Source organism: Balaenoptera borealis (genome assembly GCF_965194805.1).
Source record: "Balaenoptera borealis genome assembly, chromosome: 1".
NCBI classification, from domain to species: domain Eukaryota; kingdom Metazoa; phylum Chordata; class Mammalia; order Artiodactyla; family Balaenopteridae; genus Balaenoptera; species Balaenoptera borealis.
The window spans coordinates 179,778,719-179,798,456 of record NC_138860.1 but is presented as its reverse complement, the minus strand read 5'-3'; the positions used below and the strand labels follow the sequence as shown (position 1 = coordinate 179,798,456).

The 19,738-nt window shown below is 41.8% G+C and overlaps 1 pseudogene across 1 annotated transcript; it reads left to right on the top strand.

Annotated features, from left to right (window-relative positions):
- Positions 1-18,881: 18,881 nt before the first annotated feature.
- Positions 18,882-19,176, top strand: LOC309633900 (metallothionein-1A pseudogene; annotated as a pseudogene). Its single transcript has one exon. The product of its transcript is annotated as a metallothionein-1A pseudogene (transcript).
- The last annotated feature ends 562 nt before the right edge of the window (positions 19,177-19,738 follow it).

Sequence of the window (19,738 nt, the reverse complement as noted above, 5' to 3'; positions counted from 1 at the left end):
TTTACCTGGCTTATCTCATGTGATCTTCCCAACCCCCTTATGAAGTAGGGGGTTGACAGTCTCATTTTACAGATGAGAATACAAGACTCAGGCAGAGGAAGGGACTTGCCCGAGGCCCACAGCCAGGAAATGGCAGCAGTGGGGTGGAACCCAGCTCTCTTTACCTGACGCCAGTGCCACAGCCTGTTCGTGGCCCAGCGGAGCAGGGCGGCGGACACTGGCTGAGTGGGGGGGTGGCTGGTTCACAGCTCCAGCTCCCACCGGTCCTCTCTCCCACCTCTGAGAGCTTGTGGACTTGGGTCAAAATCCACACTTCCTTCCCCTTTCTAACCTGCAGCCTTTGGCTGAATCGTTATCCACTTCTGACAGAACACAAACACCTGCCTATCATGGCAATCAATAGGCTGCCGATGTGTGATGTCACCCCCCAACTATTTCCGTCAGTTGCTGGCAGGTGCTGGGAATTCCTGGGATCACCCTCCTGTATGCCTAAGGCTCTCCTTGCAGGTTGCTCTCTGTCTGATCCTGGATGTGTGTCTCTGCAGCAGGCAGGTCAGAAGGACGGCATCGTGCCCAGTTGATGAACACAGGAGAGTGGGATGTGAGAGGCCCTCTCCCATGCCGTCCCCATCCCTCTCGGTGGTGAGATTTTGGCAGATTTCTCACCATTCTGAGCCTCAGCTTCTCCATCTCTAAAATGGGTGGGTGATAATTCCCAGGTGATCATGAGAAGTATCAGGGGTGCATGGAAGTGGCTGGGGGTGGTCACAGTCTTCACTGCCGAGAATCAAAACACAGCTCAGGACTGTCTGTTGGGTTGGCCGGTGAGAGCAGGCAGGGCAGGGGCATTGATCTGTATGGATGGCTCGTGGTCAGAAATGCCATTTCGAAGAGGAGGGAGCATGGGAGGCAGTGGCACCGTGTGTGTCCCCTGTGAGGAGGTTCCCGGGCAGGGGGCAGGAGTGCTGTCTGCAAGGACCAAGGTGTGAGCGGAGTGGTGAGAGCAGCCTTTGCTCACCTTCTGCAGAAACACAGGACCATGGACCCAGTGGGGAGCGGGGGAGCTTTGGAAAACAGCGCTTGGAAAGAATCTCCATATTCCTACAGATGGCACTGGCCACTGAGACCAGGCCCCCTCGATGACTTCAAGGACAAAGACATGGAGGGGTGAAGGGTGGCAACAAAGAAAGGACAAACGACAGGGGCTGGTGATGAATGTAGCGAGGTTTCATGAGCACTGGAGACCCAGGAGGTACCTACTTACCCTCGGACTCCCAAACCCAACCAGCTAAGGTTTTGTGGGGGCCAGATGTCCGAGGAGCAGTTGGCAGCCAGACCCACCGAAACTTAGGTGGGTGCTATTAACACAAGCCTGTTTATACACAAGGCTGGAGAGACAGGTTCCAGACAGAGGGGAAAACACACACTAGCGGGGGAGGGAAGGGGCCCTGGAAGCACGGCTGTCAGAGCTGGGGCTTCAAGCTGGGAACCCGACAACCTGCCCCCTCCCAGACCTGGACTCAGGGCAAAAGGCACACCCGGGGCGGGGGGCTCGGGGGAGCAGTGAAATCCTTATATAGTGAAACATTTTTCATGAGTCAGCTGGGGCCCGGCCGGCCCAGCTCATTCATTGGAAAGGTATTTTCTTTTCAGCTCTTTTCTGCCCTTTCACTGCCACGGAGGTGAGGTCATCGCTAGTAAACACTCTGCCTTGCGGTAAATTTCCTCTGAACGCTTTGCTTGTGTTTAACTTGCCAAACCTCGAGGGAAGCTGGCAGCCGAGAGTAGTAGAAAGGGCACTGGGCTGAGTCAGAGGCCTGGCTTCAAGTCCCAGCTCGGCCCCTTTCTGGCTGTGGGAACTTGGCCAATGCAAGTCACATCTCTAGGCCTCAGTTTCTCTGTTGACAAAATGAAGTCACTACTGCTGGAAGGATTCTAAAGAAATACACCGCACCACGCACTCATCCACTCAACACATATTTACTGAGTGCTTGACATGTGCAAACACTATGGTGAGGACCGTGGAAATTACAGTAAGGTAACACATGTGTGCACAAATACATGTATTCTCTCTTACACACACACACACACACACACACACACACACACACACACACGGTTCCCACTCTCTACCCTTGGAAGATTCACATTCTGGTGGAGAAGACAGACAAGAATCAAATGATCCCATAAATGCATATTAAAATACAGCCATGATGAGAACTGAGCTATACGGTGACCCAGTCTGGGGTGTGCAGGGGTGGGACAGGGGAGACCTCCAGAAGGAGTGATGATGGAGTGGGAGATGGAAAATATGACGAGGCATCCCCCAGGCAGAGAGAAGCTGGGAGCAGAGGCCCCGCAGAGATGCAGAACTGAGGTTTGTCCCAGGCCTGGGAGAAGGTCAGCATGCCTGGAGCACAGGGGTGAGGGTGGGGAGAGCATGGACCTAACTGGGCCAAAGACGCAGGAAAGGTGGGAACCAGCGCCGAGCCTGCAGTCCCCGAGCGCAGCTTCTGGTTTGGATGCTCCAGGCCAGCACTTCCCAAAAGTGTTCAAGTGGCTTTGCAGAGACATTATGAAATATCAGTGGATGAAACTTAATTTGGGGCAAACTCAGACACCATCATCTACTCAGTGATGGTGTGGACCAAAGGCAGTAGGTATGGAAAAACTTATAACGAAAAATATTCATTTTATTTTTCTGTGATTTGAAAAAGCACTATCATGGTTCGATTTTAGTGATAGAAAACATCAGCCCAATGCACAGAACAGCAGTTTTCCATGGGAGGCCAGTGTGAGCCCAGCTAAACTCAGCACCGGCCTTCCACAGGACACAAAATGCACGGGGCCAGCAGGTGCTAGCTGGAGAGGGTCAGGGGGATCCTTGGGTGGCTGCCAAAGAATAAATCACACCTTGGCCATGGTTCCTGCCATTTCATTCTGAAAGCAGAAGAAAATTCAGGTCCTGGATCTCTGCAATATTTGTCTTATAGAGAATATGTTGCCAGGACTTCCCTGGTGGCCCAGTGGTTAAGAATCCGCCTGCCAATGCAGGGGACACGGGTTCGAGCTCTGGTCCGGGAAGATCCCACATGTCGTGGAGCAACTAAGCCCGTGAGCCACAACTACTGAAACCTGCATTCCTAGAGCCTGTGCTCCGCAACAAGAGAAGCCAGGGCAACAAGAAGGCTGCACACCACACCGAAGAGCAGCCCCCGCTCGCCGCAACTAGAGAAAGCCCGTGTGCAGCAACGAAGACCCAACGCAGCCAAAAATAAATAAATATAAAATAATAATAATAATTAGAATAAAATTTTTTTTAAAAAGAGAGAATACATTGCCTACAAGTAAACATGGTGGGTAAGCTCCTTGATGTCAGTCATGGGAATGATTTTTTGGATTTGACACCAAAAACAAAGGCCACAAAAGCAAAAATAAACAACGGGACTATATCAAAATAAAAAGCTTCTGCACAGCAAAGGAAACCATCAACAAAATGAAAAGGCAACCTATGGAACAGAAGGAAATATTTGCAAATCATGTATCTGATAAGGGATTACATTTAAAATATATAAAGAACTGATGCAACTCAATAGCAAAAAAAAAAAAAAAAAAAACACCAAACACCAAACAATCCGATTAAAAAATGGGCAGAATTTTCAGCAACCTGGATGGACCTACAGTGAAGTAAGTCAGACAGAGAAAGACAAATTCAGTATGATATCACTTATATGTGGAATCTAAAATATGACACAGATGAACTTATCCACAAAACAGAAATAGACTCATAGACATAGAGAACAGACTTGTGGTTGCCAAGGGAGAGGGGGGATGGGGGAGGGTTGGATTGGGAGTTTAGCAGATACAAACTATTATATGTAGAATGGATAAACAATAAGGTCCTACTGTGTAGCATAGAGAACTATATTCAATATCCTGTGATAAACCATAATGGAAAAGAATATGAAAAAGAATGTATATATATATGTGTGTGTATGTGTGTGTGTGTGTGTGTGTGTGTGTATAACTGAATCACTTTGCTATACAACAGAAATTAACACAACATTGTAAATCAACCTTACTTCAATAAAATAATTTTTTTTTAATGGGCAGAGGCCCTGAGTAGACATTTTTCCAAAGAAGGCATACAAATGGCCAAAATGTATTCAGCATGACATCATCAGGGAAATGCAAATCAAACCCACAATGAGGCATCACTTCACACCTGTCAGAATGGCTATTATCAAAAGACAAGAGGAACTCCAGTGGTTAAGACTCTGAGCTCCCAATGCAGGGGGCCCAGGTTCGATCCCTGGTCAGGGAACTAGATCCTACATGCTACAACGAAGATCCCACATGGTGCAAATAAGACCCAGTGCAGCCAAGTAAATAAATAAATATTTTTTAAAAACAACAACAAAGATAAGCGATAACAAGTAGTGGCCAGGATATGGAGGAAAGGGAACCCTCTTGTACTGTTGGTGGGAATGTAAACAGGTGTAGCCACTATGGAAAACAGTATGGAGGTTTCTCAAAACATTAAAAATAGAGCTACCATAAGATCCAGCAATTCCACTTCTGGGTATAAATTCAAAGGAACTGTAAACAAGATTTCAAAGAGATATCTGCAGTCCTTTGTTCATTGCAGCATTATTCGTAATAGCCAAGATATGGAAACAACACAAGTGTCCATCATCAGATGAATAGATAAAGATGTGGTATATATATTACCATGGAATATTATTCAGCCATGAGGAAGAAGGAAATCCCGTCATTTGTGACAACATGGATGGACTTTGAGGGCTTTATGCTAAGTGAAATAAGCCAGAGAGAGAAAGACAGATACTGCATGGTATCACTTATATGTGGAATCTTAAAAAAAAAAAAAACGAAACAAAACTCCAACTCATAGAAACAGAGAATAGAAAAGCGGTTGCCAGGGGCCAGGAGGTGAGGGAAATAGAGAAAGGTTGCTAAAAGGGTACAAACTTTCAGCTCTAAGTTGAATAAGGCCTGAGGATCTAAGGTGTAGCGTTGTGACTATAGTTGATAAGACTGTATTATATAACTGAAATTTGCTGAGAGTAGAACTTAAATGTTCTCATCAAAAAAATTTTATATATATATAGTGATGGATGTGTTAATTAACTAGATGGGGGGATCCTTTCACAATGGGCATGTATATTAAATCATCATGATGTACACTTCAACTATCTTACAATTTTACTTGTCAAGTATAACTATATAAAGCTGGAAAAAAGAGAAAATGCTGAACAGAGACCTCCTATTGGGCCGTCCTTGACCGTGAGCGCCTGCATCCTGACCCACGGGGATGGCCGAGAGAGCCAGGGCCACCTACTTCACCACTGTGTCTCCAGCCGGTATCTAACACAGGGAGGCCACACAGTAAATACCTAAGGAAGGAAAAAAGAAGGGCGGGGGGGAATGGTGCTTGCTACATGCATCTCCTGGTGTCTCCTGTGGGAGCTGAAATTGTTCAGTCAACGTTTATGAATATTAGACATTGAACTACCTAGAATTGTTATTGCTTTCTTTAAGATCGTAGTGGGTTTAGGGGAAGGATGATTTAGATAACTTGAGTCTCTCTCTAAAAAAAAGTTGAGAGAACTATACTCAATATTTTGTAGTAACCTATAAGAGAAAAGAATCTGAAAAGAATATATATATGCATATATATATATATGTATAACTGAATCACTTTGCTGTACACCTGAAACTAACATGACATTGTAGATAAATTATACTTCAAATTAATTTTTTTTTTTTTTTTTTGGCCACATTGCATGGCATGTGGGACCTTAGTTCCCCAACCAGGGATCAAACCTGTGCCCCCTGCAGTGGAATTATGGAGTCTTAACCACTGGACCATCTGGGAAGTCCCAAAATAATTAATTCATTAATTAATTAAAACAAAAAGTTGAACTACAAAAGTGGAAATGAAGACGTTTCCCCCTCCTGGATATATTTTCTTGACCAAAATTATTCCTTCTGGGAATAGAGGGATGGAGGAAGGAAGGAAAAGGAAGGACATCCCCAAGCACCTCTGGGTACCCATGCCGTGCCCGCCCTGTGCTAAGGTAGGGTTACCCAGAGAATAGCAAGTCAGGCATCCAGATTAGGAGATGATGATAATAAAACGGGACAAACGCATGGACAAGGGCTCCAAACGTGATGTAAGCAATGGGCAGTGGGAAAAGACTCTGGGCAGGGCACGTGATCCACAGACAACATGCGGCAGCCAGTCCAGCCTCAGGACACAGGCAACCTGACTTCCAAATCCAGCTCTCCTACTTTCTCCTTCGGGCAAGTTCTCACTCTGCTCCGAGCCCCAGTTTTCTCAGCTGTGAAATGGGCTACCAATAGATGTGAGTATTGAGACAAGGTATGCAAAGAGCTCAGACCCCGGTGCAGCTCTCAGGGGTGGAGAGAGCAAATGTGGGCTGGGGGTATCTGGAGGTTTCTCCCATGGGGTTGACATGAGTCCTTAGAAGCAAGGACAGGACTGAACAGGTGGCGCCGAGTGCCCACAGGGATGCTCTATTCACAGGTAAGGCTGGTGGTCCTTGGGGATGGTGGTGAAGGTGCTACTCCCTTTGAAGAGCAATTTACTTTAAATGAAGGCTGACCATAGATTTAGCCATTTCATGCTCTCTTATCACCTGCCTCAGTTTATTCAAATTTCAGCCAAGCCGTGGGTTAAATAAAGGTCACCAGGAAATGGTTTCCCTCCCATCCTTTCACACTTCACTGAAAACCCATAAAACAATTCATGCACCATTAGGGACTGGGTAAAGGAAGCTGAAATAAGGCCCTCATGTCACTGCAAACACTGGCCCAAGACTGCCCTCTAACCAAGGAAGAAAGGGGTAGAAGATGCTGGGAGAATCCAGGCCAACACACTCATTTAGTCTCAGCAAAAAGCAGTGAAAGGCAAAGGCTGACGGTGAACATACACTGAATCTGTTGCTGGGACCCCCGTAATCTTTGCCTGGTGCTTTAGAATCATGGAACTCTTATGAAAGGAGCACAGATGTTGCCATCTAGAAGCTTTAACCAGCAACCTTTCAATTCCAAGATGGAAAGAAATTTGACGATAGCTAGTGGGAAATTTTTAAAAATTCATGCCCTTTGCCCCAAATATTTCCTCATTTTAGGCCTCTTTCTGAAAGTCATCTGTGATTCTGACAAACAGCTTAGATACAAAGATCTTCATAGGAGAGTTATTTATATTAGCAACACTTGGAAGAAATTAAACGTCCAACAATAGAATGGTTAAACAGAAATTCAGCATAAGCTTAAGTTAATATTTCTGGTTTGGAAGGTTTTCTAATAATGACATGGTGAAATGTTCAGGATAAATATACTCAGTGGGGGGAAATACACACAATGGCATATTTACAATATGACTCTGAAGTTATGCTTTTAACATCTACACAAGGAGCTTATTTCATTCTGCCTTGTGTTTTAATGAATTGGTTGTCTATCTGCCCCCAGACTGTGAGCTCTCAGAGGAAGAATGGATGCGTGAGTGGATTATGTGAGAATCTGAGTAGTTCATTTAAAAATAGCAGGAATAAATAGATAACCAACAAGGACCTACTGTATAGCACTGAGAACTATACTCAATATTTTGTAATAACCTATAAGAGAAAAGAGTCTGAAAAAAAAAAATATATATAGGTATATATATGTATAACTGAGTCACTTTGCTATACACCTGAAACTAACACAACATTGTAAGTTAACTATACTTCAATTTAAAAAATACACATAACGGGCTTCCCTGGTGGCGCAGTGGTTGAGAATCTGCCTGCCAATTCAGGGGACACGGGTTCGAGCCCTGGTCTGGGAAGATCCCACATGCCGCAGAGCAACTGGGCCCGTGAGCCACAGCTACTGAGCCTGCGTGTCTGGAGCCTGTGCTCCGCAATAAGAGAGGCCACGATAGTGAGAGGCCCGCGCACCGCGATGAAGAGTGGCCCCCGCTTGCTGCAACTAGAGAAAGCCCTTGCACAGAAACGAAGACCCAACACAGCCAAAAATAATAAAATAAATAAATTTTTTTAAAAAAGAAAAAGCAGTAACTTTCAATTAAAAAAAAAATACACATAACAACAACAAAAAAATTGCAGGAATAGCTTACATTTATCGAGCACTTACTATATCCCAAATCCTGAATTGAGTTCTTCATACACTTGTCACTTGATCCTTACAATGCTATTATGTGAAGGTGATGCAGGTTAGTTAGGGCAATGTTTCCAAAGTGTGGTCCCTTGGAATCAGCAGCATCAGCATCACCTGGCAATTTGCTAGAAATGCAACTTCTAGGGTTCCCACCCGGACCTACTGAATCAGAGACCCTGGGAGGTGGGAGCCAGCAATCTGTGCTTTACCAAGTTCTCTGGGTGATTCTGATACAAGCTCAAGTTTGGGAAGCCCTGGACTGGGGTGACATGCAACCCAGGTTTCTCGTGGGCATCCTTGGAGTTGAGGCTTAAAAGTTGTGTCCCAAACCAATCAAGCTAAGACCCAGAACAGGCCCTTAATCTGACAAAGTCAGATTTATCAACCCACTGCAATGAGGCAGAACACACAGCAAAGGAACCAAACAGAGGAAAAGATAAGGTTACTGTAGAACTTTAGAGTAGCATGGCATTCGGGTGGAATTTAAATGAAGCAGTGTTTCGATAGCCTCACAGCAAAGCAGGGCTGTGTTTAAAGGGATTGACATCAGGTCTGGGCTGCAACGTTGACCCAGAGTCCTGTTTCCTTGGAAACTACAAAATTAAGATAGATGTGGAATGTTGTGTTCAGAAATCCCTTATCGGAAGCCCTGCACTAGGGTTGGAAATCAGGTCTGCTTCTCTGTGTCAAAGTGACTTAGACCCTCAGGGCAAGAAAGGGATGTTTGCTTCTTACATTCCATCCTTCTCCAAACTTCCTACTGATAAAATCTCAAGCAGCAAAGTTTTTGGTAGTTGATGATTTTCAAAGAGCTGTATCTCAGTAAGAAAGCAGTTGTCACTTACAGAAGTGAGTTATGACATTTTACAACTGCAGTGTCTATTGCTGTAGGAGAATGGTTTCCTGGTTCCCCTGCAGCTGGCTTTACCCAGGTCTGTCATTCCAGACTGACAAGCGGCTGACCAGATTTGCAGTTTCTCAGTCCAAGCTGATTTCCACTTTCCCTGCTAGAAAGTATGAAATGAATTAACATTCATAAAGTGCTTAGAACAGTGCCTGGTAAATAATTAATATAAACTATAATTTTATATTACATAAGATATAAATTAATAGAAATACATATAACACATAAAGGTTATATAATTTATATAGATATTAGTTAGTTAATGAAGGTAATAAGAATTGTGGTTTAGGAGGAGAAAGGGTTTTTCCCTTCCTTTCAAGTGAGACTATGGGATTAGAAAGTATCTCAGGTCTCTGTTGCAGTAATAGAAAGATTAGATTAAGAAAGATGCTGGGTTTGGGCTTCCCTGGTGGCACAGTGGTTAAGAATCTGCCTGCCAACGCAGGAGACACAGGTTCGAGTCCTGGTGGGGGGAAGATCCCACATGCCGCACAGCAACTAAGCCCATGCGCCACAACTACTGAGCCTGCGCTCTAGAACCTGCGAGCCACAACTACTGAAGCCTGTGCACCTAGAGCCCATGCTCTGCAACAAGAGAAGCCACTGCAATGAGAAGCCTGTGCACCGCAACTAGAGAAAGCCTGCGCGCAGCAATGAAGACCCAATGCAGCCAAAAATAAAATAAATAAATTTATTTAAAAAATAAAAAAACCACTGCAACAAAATATTTTTTTTAAAAAAAGAAAGATCCTGGGTTCTAATTTCAGGCATGCTAAGAAGAAAGAGAGGGAGAAGTATTTACTGAATGTCTAATTTATGCTGGGCTCTGAGCTAACTCATTTGCCTTATAAGCTGAGTATTGTTACTTCCCCCACTTTGTTTTTTGTTGTTGTTGTTACTTCCATTTTATCCGTGAGGGGAGGTTAAGGTAGTTGCCTAAACTCATCTAGCTCATTAGTGGTGGAGCCAGAATTCAAGCCCAGCCATAGCTAGGTTTATGACCATTCACAAATCACTGATGCTTTGGGAGCCTTTGGTTTTTCGTTTGTAAAATGGAGGGGTTCCAAGAAAAACATTTCTCATGCCAATGTTCTCTCTATAGTTAAAACTCAGTGATAACCGCCCCCCAGGAAAAGGCCACGTGTGAAAAGATAATGGTACAAAGATAGTTATCATGTATTCTTTATAATATCAAAAATGGGAAATAGCCTAAATACCAAACAATAAAATGTGATTAAATAAATTAGAGTATATCCACACGGTAGAATACTATGCAGCCCTTAAAATGATGTTTTTGAAGTATATTATGAACATAAAAGATATTCCTGATGTTTTGTTCATATATTCATAGCATTTCATTGAAAAAAGATAGTTTAAAAAACGTATATATTGTCTACAGATTCAATGCAATTCCTATCAAAATCCAAACAACATTTTTTTGCAGAAACAGAAAAATCTATCCTAAAGTTCACATGAAATCTTAAGGGATTCTGAATAGCCAAATCAACCTTGGAAAATAAGTACAAAGTTGGAGGTCTCACAGTTCTTGATTTCAAAACTTACTATAAAGCTACAGTAATCAAAATAGTATGATACTGGCATAAAGACAGACATATAGACCAACAGAGAGCCCAGAAGTAAATCCTTGCATATATGGGCAAATAATTTTCAACAAGGGTGCCAAGACCATCCAATAAGTTAAGTACGGTCTTTTCAGCAAATGGTATTGGGAAAACTGGATATCCACATGCAAAATAATTGATTGACTGATTGATTGATTAAGTTGGACCCTTACCTTACACTATATACAAAAATTAACTGAAAATAGATCAAAAACCTAAATGTCAGAACTCAAACTATAAGACTCTTAGAAGAAAATATAGGGGAAAGCCTTCATGACATTGGATTTGGCAATGATTTCTTGGATATGAAACCAAAAGCACAGGCAACAAAAGAAAAAATAGGTAAGTTGGACTTCATCAAAATTAAAAACTTTCATGCATCAAAGGACTCTATTAACAGAGTGAAAAGACAGTACATAGAATGGAAGAAAATATTTGCCAATTATATATCTAATAAGGGATTAATATCCAGAATATACAAAGAACTCCTCAGGAAGCTCAATGACATAGGTCTTGATGATGATTTTATTAATCTGACACCAAAAACAAAAGCAACAAAAGCCAAAATAAAAGTCTCTCAAAGGAAATTATCAACAAATGAAAAAGTAATCTACTGAATGGGAGAAAATATTTATAAAGCATGTATCTGATAAGAGGTTAATATCTAAAATATACAAACAACTCATGCAACTCAACAGCAAAAAAGCAAACAATCCAATTTAAAAATGGGAGGAGGAACTGAATATTTTTCCAAAGAATCATACAGATGACGAACAGGTACGTGAAAAGATGCTCAACATCACTAATCATCAGGGAAATTCAAATTAAAACCACAATGAGATATTACCTCACACCTGTTAGAATGGCTATCATCAAAAAGACAAGAAATAACAAGTGTCAGTGAGGATGTGGAGAAAAGGGAACCCTCAAGCACTGTTGGTAGGAATGTAAATTGGTGGAGCCACTATGGAGAACAGTATGGAGGGTCCTCAAAATATTAAAAATAGAACTATCAAATGATCCAGCAATTCCACTACTGTGTATTTATCTTAAGAAAATTAAAACAGTAACTGAAAAAGATATATGCACCTCTATGTTCATTGTAGCATTATTCACAATAGCCAAGATATGGAAACAACCTAAGTGTCCATCAATGGAGGAATAATGTAAAAAAGTGTTTTATATATATATACACACATACACACACACACACATATATATATACAGTGGAATATTACTCAGTCATAAAAGAGAATGAAATCTTGTCATTTGCAACAACATGGATGGAACTCGAGGGCATTATGTTACATAAAATAAGTCAGAGAAAGAGAAATGCCATATGATATCACTTATATGTGGAATCTAAAACAAAAACAAAGAAAGAAACGTGTTGATAGAACAGATTGGTGGTTGCCAGAGGCAGGGGTAGAGGGTGGGATAAATGAGTGAGATGGGTCAAAAGGTACAAACTTCCAGTTATAAAATAAAAAAGTCATGGGGATGTGATGTACAGCCTGGTGACTATAGTTAACAGCACTGAATTGCATATTTGAAAATTGCTGAGAGTAAAAAGCTCTCATCATGAGAAAAAAAAAATTTTGTTACTATATAAGGTGACAGATGTTAACTAGACTTGTGGTGATCTTCATAATGTATACAAATATTGAATCATTATGTTGCACAACTAAAACTAATTAATGTTACCTCAATTTTAAATAAATAAATAAATAAACTCCTACAACTCAACAGCACCCACAAAAAAATCAACCTGATTTTTAAATGGACAAAGGACTTCAATAGACATTTCTCCAAAGAAGATATACTAGTGGCCAATAAGCACATGAAGAATGCTCAACATCACTCATCATAAGGGAAATGCCAGTCGAAACTATAATGAGATACCACTGCACACTCATTAGGATAGCTATTATGAAAAACTAAAACGAAAGATAACAAGTGTTGGTGAGGATGTAGAGAAATTGGAACCCTTGCATATTGTTGATGCAGCTGCTGTGGAAAACATTACAGCAATTCCTCAAAAAATTAAACAGAATGATCATGTGATCCAGCAATTCCTCTTTGGGTATATATCCAAAAGAAATGGAACAGATATATGTAATAGCAGCATTATTCACAAGAGCCAAAAGGTGGAAGCAACCCCAAGATGAATGGATAAACAGAATGTGATATATACATACAATGGAATATTATTATTCAGCCTAAACAGGATGGAAATTCTGACACATGCTACAAGATGGATGAACACTGAGGACATCACGCTAAGTGAAAGAAACCAGTGACAAAAGGACAAATACTGGGCTTCCCTGGTGGCGCAGTGGATAAGAATCTGCCTTCCAATGCAGGGGGACACGGGTTCAATCCCTGGTCCAGGAAGATCCCACATGCCACGGAGCAACTAAACTGTGCGCCACAACTACTGAGCCCACGCACCACACGCACCACAACTACTGAGCCCGTGTGCCACAACTACTGAAGCCTGCGTGCCTAGAGCCCGTGCTCCGCAACAAGAGAAACCACTGCAGTGAGAAGCCCATGCACTGCAACGAAGAGTAGCCTGCGTGCAGCAACGAAGACCCAACACACCCAAAAATAAAAATATTTTTTAAAAAAAGGACAAATACTGGGGACTTCCCTGGTGGTGCAGTGGTTAAGAATCCGCCTGCCAATGCATGGGACACGGGTTCGAGCCCTGGTCCGGGAAGATCCCACATGCCGCGGAGCAACTAAGCCCGTGAGCCGCAACTACTGAGCCTGTGCTCTAGAGCCCGCAAGACACAATTATTGAGCCCTCGTGCCACAACTACTGAAGTCTGCATGCCTAGAGCCCGTGCTCCACAACAAGAGAAGCCACCGCAATGAGAAGCCCATGCACTGCAACTAGAGAGAGCCCGGGCACAGCAATGAAGACCCAACGCAGCCAAAAATAAATAAATAAAATAAATAAATTTTTAAAAAAAGGACAAATACTGTATGAGCCTACATATATGAGGTGCTTAAGAGTAGTCAAATTCAGAGAGTCAGAAAGTACTGTAGAACGGTGTTTGCCTGAGGCTGAGGGAGGAAGAAATGGAGAGTTGTTGTTTAATGGGTACACAGTCGTTTTGTTTTGTTTTGTTGTTGTTGTTTTTTGGCTCTGCCGGCAGCTTGTGGGATCTTAGTTCCCTGACCAGGGATCAAACCCAGGCCACAGCAGTGAAAGTGCCAAGTCCTAACCACTGGACCACCAGGGAACTCCCTGGGTACACAGTTTCAGTTGGGAAAGATGAAAAATTTCTAGAGGTGGGTGGTGGTGATGGTTGCACAAAATGTGAATGTACTTGATGCCACAGAGCTGTATGCTTCAAAACGGTTAAAATGGCAAACTTTGTGTTATGTGTATTTTACCCCAATAAAAAGCATATATCGAATTATCCCATTTTAAAATGTATATATATATATATATATATATTTTTTTTTTTTTTTAAAGAGAAGGGCTCTTTCTTTTTTTTAATTAATTAAATTATTTATTTATTTATTTTTGGCTGTGTTGGGGCTTTGTTGCTGCTTGCGGGCTTTCTTTAGTTGCGGTGAGCAGGGGCTATTCTTTGTTGTGGTGCTTCTCATCGTCGTGGCTTCTCTTGTTGTGGAGCACGGGCTCTAGGCATGCAGGCTTCAGTAGTTGCAGCATGTGGGCTCAGTAGCTGTGGCTTGCGGGCTCTAGAGCTCAGGCTCAGTAGTTGTGGCTCACGGGCTTAGTTGCTCCACGGCATGTGGGATCTTCCCAAGCCAGGGCTCGATCCCGTGTCCCTTACATTGGCAGGTGGATTCTTAACCACTGCGCCACCAGGGAAGCCCAAAATGTATATGTTTGAAAAGATATAAAAGGATGTATCTATAATGTTACCAATTATTATCTCTGGCAATAGATTATGAGTGATTTGAGAAAGCTATCTTATTTTCTAAATGTTTATGGTAAACTTATGTAGATGGATAATAAAATACAATCCTGAAAAATTACAAAGGGAAAGATTTCCAGTACTGCCCTCATGAGAACATAGAGCAATTTTCTTCCACAAAAAACAAGCATAAAACTAGACAAAATTATTCTAACAGAGCACTGGAAAATGACCAAAGGCAGGTAACAACTTGAAAAATCTTTATTCAAGAAAAACTGCTGCAGAGGGCAGAGACTGAATTCTTGGCCTTTATGCCTGGGGGTGTCAGATCTCTCCAGCAAGGGCAGCAAAAACTCACAGCTTCACTGGCCAAAGATGATGGACATGGTTCAAAGGTGGCATATTTAACAGGGAGATATTGAAAATGAGAGAGCCGTATATGATGATTAATTTATATTTCAACTTGACTGGGCTAAGGGATGCGAAAAAAGCTAGTAAAACATTATTTCTGGGTGTGTCTATGAGGGTGTTTCCAGAAGAGATTAGCAGCATTTGAATCTGTAGAGTAAGTAAAGAAGATAACCCTCAACAATGCAGGTGGGCATCATCCAATCCACTGAGGGCCTGAAGAGAACAAAAAGGCAGAGGAAGGGTGAATTTGCTCTCTGTGCTTGAGCTGGGACATCCATCTTCTCCTGCCCTTAGACATCAGCATCCCTTGTTCTTAGGCCTTTGGACTCAGACCAGGACTTAAACCATTGGCCCCCTGATTCTCAGGCCTTCGGACTTGGGCTGAAATTACACTGGCTTCCCTGGTTCTCCAGCTAGCAGATGGCAGACTATGGGACTTCTCAGCCTCCATACTTGGGTGAGCCAATTCCTATAATAAATCTCCTCTTGATATGGGGATATATGTATATGTATAGCTGATTCACTTTGTTATAAAGCAGAAACTAACCCACCATTATAAAGCAATTATACTCTAATAAAGGTGTTTAAAAAAATAATAATCTCCTCTTTATATTTATATCTATATATCCCACTGTTCTGTTTCTCTGGCAAACCCTGACTAATATACCACAGAAGGGTTAAGACAACAAATTCTTCACACATCTTCAGCTGAATGCTAAACTAAGCATAAATGTAGGAGAACCCAGAGAGCCCAGAGAAAATGGAAACCCTGGGACACTTAAAAACTTTCTCCCTCTTCTTCTTAGCATGCCTGAAACTGGAACCTTTGAATGAGCTGCTCAACCCACCCAGAGTTCAGGTTGCAAAGGGTTAAATCCTTATTGGCTTGAGGTGTCTGAGCACAACCTACGCCCACTCATTGGCTGACCCTGAACTATTCAGAAACAGGGGAGAGCCCTAGGGAGCCAAGCTAAAATAGAAAAAAAAAATTAAAATGAGCAGAAAGATCAGTAGCTTCATGCTGTGGGAGAGACAGAGTTTGCAGCTCAGGTCCAGGCAAGTTAATTGCCTACTAAAACAGAAAAATCAACAACCTCAGAAAAACAAAATAATCTAGAGTTGTTGCCACAATGTGTTATCTACAATGTCAGGTTTTCAACCAAAAATTACTGTACAGGCAAAGAAACAGGAAAGGTGACCCATATCGAGGGAAAAAAAGAAAAGCAGTCACTAGGAATTGACTCTAAGTGGGACCAGATGTTGAATATAGATTTTTTGAAAGCTAAAAAAATATATTATAAATATGTCCAAAGAATTGCAGGACTGTGTATTCAAAGAATTAAAGGAAAATACACTAAGTGAGAGTGAATAAATAGAAACTCTCAACAGAGAACTATAAACTAGTTTAAAATCAAATAGAAATTCTAGAGCTAAAAAGTACAGTAACTGGAAAAAAAAGTTTAAATCCACCAGATGGGCTCAATATCAAATGTGAGGTAACAGAAGAAAGAAACAGTGAACTTGAAAATAAATCAGTAGAAATTCTCCAAACTGAAAAACACAGTTTGAGGGAAAAGACTGAGGAAACATCAACAGAATCTCAGAAATCTTCAGGACAGTATCAAGCACTGCAACATATGTTTCATTATAGCCCCAAGAGAGAAAAGAGATAAGTGGGGAGAAAAATATTTGGAGTATAATGGCCAAAATCTCCCCAAATTTGGTGAAAACATTGGCTAAAAGATCCAAGAAACTCAACAAGAAGGATAAATACACAGAGAATCACACCTAGATACATCATAGCCACACTGCTCAAAGACAAAGATAAAATCTTGAAAGCAGCAAGAGAAAAAAGACACATATCACATATTGAGGAACAGCGATATGATAGGCAGCTGAGTTCTCACCAGAAATAATGGAGGCCAGAAAACATTGGAATGACATATTCAAAGTGCTGAGGAAAAATCTTGTCAACAAAGAATTCTCTATACAGTAAAATTATCCTTCAAAATAAGGGTGAAATAAAGACATCTACAGATAAATAAACACTGAGCAAATTTGTTGCTAGAAGATCTGCATTACAATAAAAACTAAAGGAAAACTGAATAAAAACTTTTAACTAAAGGGAAATGATACCTGCAGTAATCCAAATACACATGCTGGAATTAAGAGCACTGAAATTGGTAACTGTGTGATATATTTTTTCTTTTGTTTTATTAATTTATTTAAAAGATATATGACTGTTTAAAGCAAAAATTATTACACTGTGTATCTAGGTTTGTAACACATATAGGTGTAATATATGTGACAACAATAGCACAAAGAAAGGTGGGTAATTGAACTATGATGCTGCAAATTTGGTGAAAGTTAGTCATTATTCATTTGTATTAGATTGTGGTAAGGTAAAAGTGTATACTGCAATGCCTAGAGAAATCACTAAAAACCTACAAAAATATCAAAAAAAAGAGAATTAAAATCATGCATTTTAAAAGATTTGTTAGTGGGTACAGAGTGAACATATCTCAACATAGTAAAAGCTATTTATGACAAACCTACAACCAATTTAAAACTCAATGGTGAAAAGCTGAAAGCTTTCTTGCTCAAATCCAGAACAAGACAAGGATGTCCACTCACACCACTTCTATTCAACATAGTATTAGAAGTCCTAGCCCCAGCAATTAGCCAAGAAAACGAAATAAGAGGCATCCAAATTGAAAGGGAAGAGGTAAAATTGTCATTGTATGCAGATGACATGATGCTATATATAGAAAAACTCTGGGACTTCCCTGGTGGTGCAGTGGTTAAGAATCTGCCTGCCAATGTAGGGGACACAGGTTCGATTCCTGCTCTGGGAAGATCCCACATGCCGCGGAGCAACTAAGCCCATGCACCACAGCTACTGAGCCTGCACTCTGGAGCCCACAAACCACAACTACTGAGCCTGCATGCCACAACTACTGAAGCTCATGCACCTAGAGCCCGTGCTCCACAACAAGAGAAGCCACGACAATGAGAAGCCTGAGCACTGCAACAAAGAGTAGCCCCCACTCGCCGCAACTAGAGAAAGCCCTCGCACAGAAACGAAGACCCAACAAAGCCATAAATAAATAAATAAATAAATAAAATTTTTTAAAAAATAAAAAGAAAAGCCCTAAAGACTCCACACAAAAACTACTAGAATTGATAAACAAATTCATCAAGGTAGCAGGATACAAGATTAACATATAGAAATATTCGTTGCATTTCTTAACACTAACAATGCAATATCAGAAAGGGAATGTAAAAAAAAAAAAACCTTTTAAAATTGCACACACAAAAAAATAAAATACTTAGGAATAAACCTGACCAAGGAGGTGAAAGACTGATATGCTGAGAACTATAAAACATTAATAAAGGAAATTGAAGATGATTCAAAGAAACAGAAAGATATCCCATGCTCTTGGACTGGAAGAATTAATATTGTTAAAATGAAAAAAAAAAATGGTACTGATGAACCTAGTTACAGGGCAGGAATAAAGAGCGAGACATAGAGAATGGACTTCAGGACACGGGGTGGGAGGGTGAAGCTGGGGTAAAGTGAGAGTAGCATCGACATACGTACACTACAGAATGGAAAATAGCTAGTGGGAAGCAGCAGCATAGCACAGGGAGATCAGCTCGGTGCTTTGCGATGACCTAGAGGGTTGGGATAGGGAGGGTGGGAGGGAGGCTCAAGAGGGAGGGGATATGGGGACATTTGTAGGCATATGGCTGATTAGCTTTGGTGTACAGCAGAAACTAACACAGTACTGTGAAGCAATTATACTCCAGTAAAGATCTATTTAAGTACGCCCCCTCGACGTCCTTGCCATCTTTCGTACTGCAGTCTCTGGACCCCAGCCTCCGCTTCCTCTCGCCATGAATCCCAACTGCTCCTGTGCCGCAGGTGGATCCTGCACGTGTACCGGCTCCTGCAAATGCAAAGAGTGCAAATGCACCTCCTGCAAGAAGAGCTGCTGCTCCTGCTGCCCCGTGAGCTATGCCAAGTGTGCCCAGGGCTGCATCTGCAAAGGGGCCTCGGACGAGGGCAGCTGCTGTGCCTGAAGGAGGGGAGGACCTGCTCCCAGGTGTAAATAGAGCAACGTGCACAAACCTGCATGTTTTTTTATACAACCTGACGCGTTTGCTACATTCCTCTTTTTTTTTTTTTTTTTTTTTTGACCTATAAAATACAAGAATGATAATAAAAGTGGTTGGCTTTTTTAAAAAAATCTATTTAAAAAAATATTTATAGGGCTTCCCTGGTGGCACAGTGGTTGAGAGTCTGCCTGCCAATGCAGGGGACACGGGTTCGAGCCCTGGTCTGGGAAGATCCCACATGCCGCGGAGCAACTGGGCCCGTGAGCCACAACTACTGAGCTTGCGCGTCTGGAGCCTGTGCTCCGCAACAAGAGAGACCACGATAGTGAGAGGCCCGCACACCGCGATGAAGAGTGGCCCCCGCTTGCCACAACTAGAGAAAGCCCTCGCACAGAAACGAAGACCCAACACAGCCATAAATAAATAAATAAACAAATACTTAAAAAAAAAAAAGTCACAAGAAAACAAATCCTATAGATACATATTTCTTATGAACATGGATACAAAAATATTTTTACAGTATTAACAAATCAAACCAGCCATATATACAAAGGATAATACATCATGGTTGCTTGAGGTTC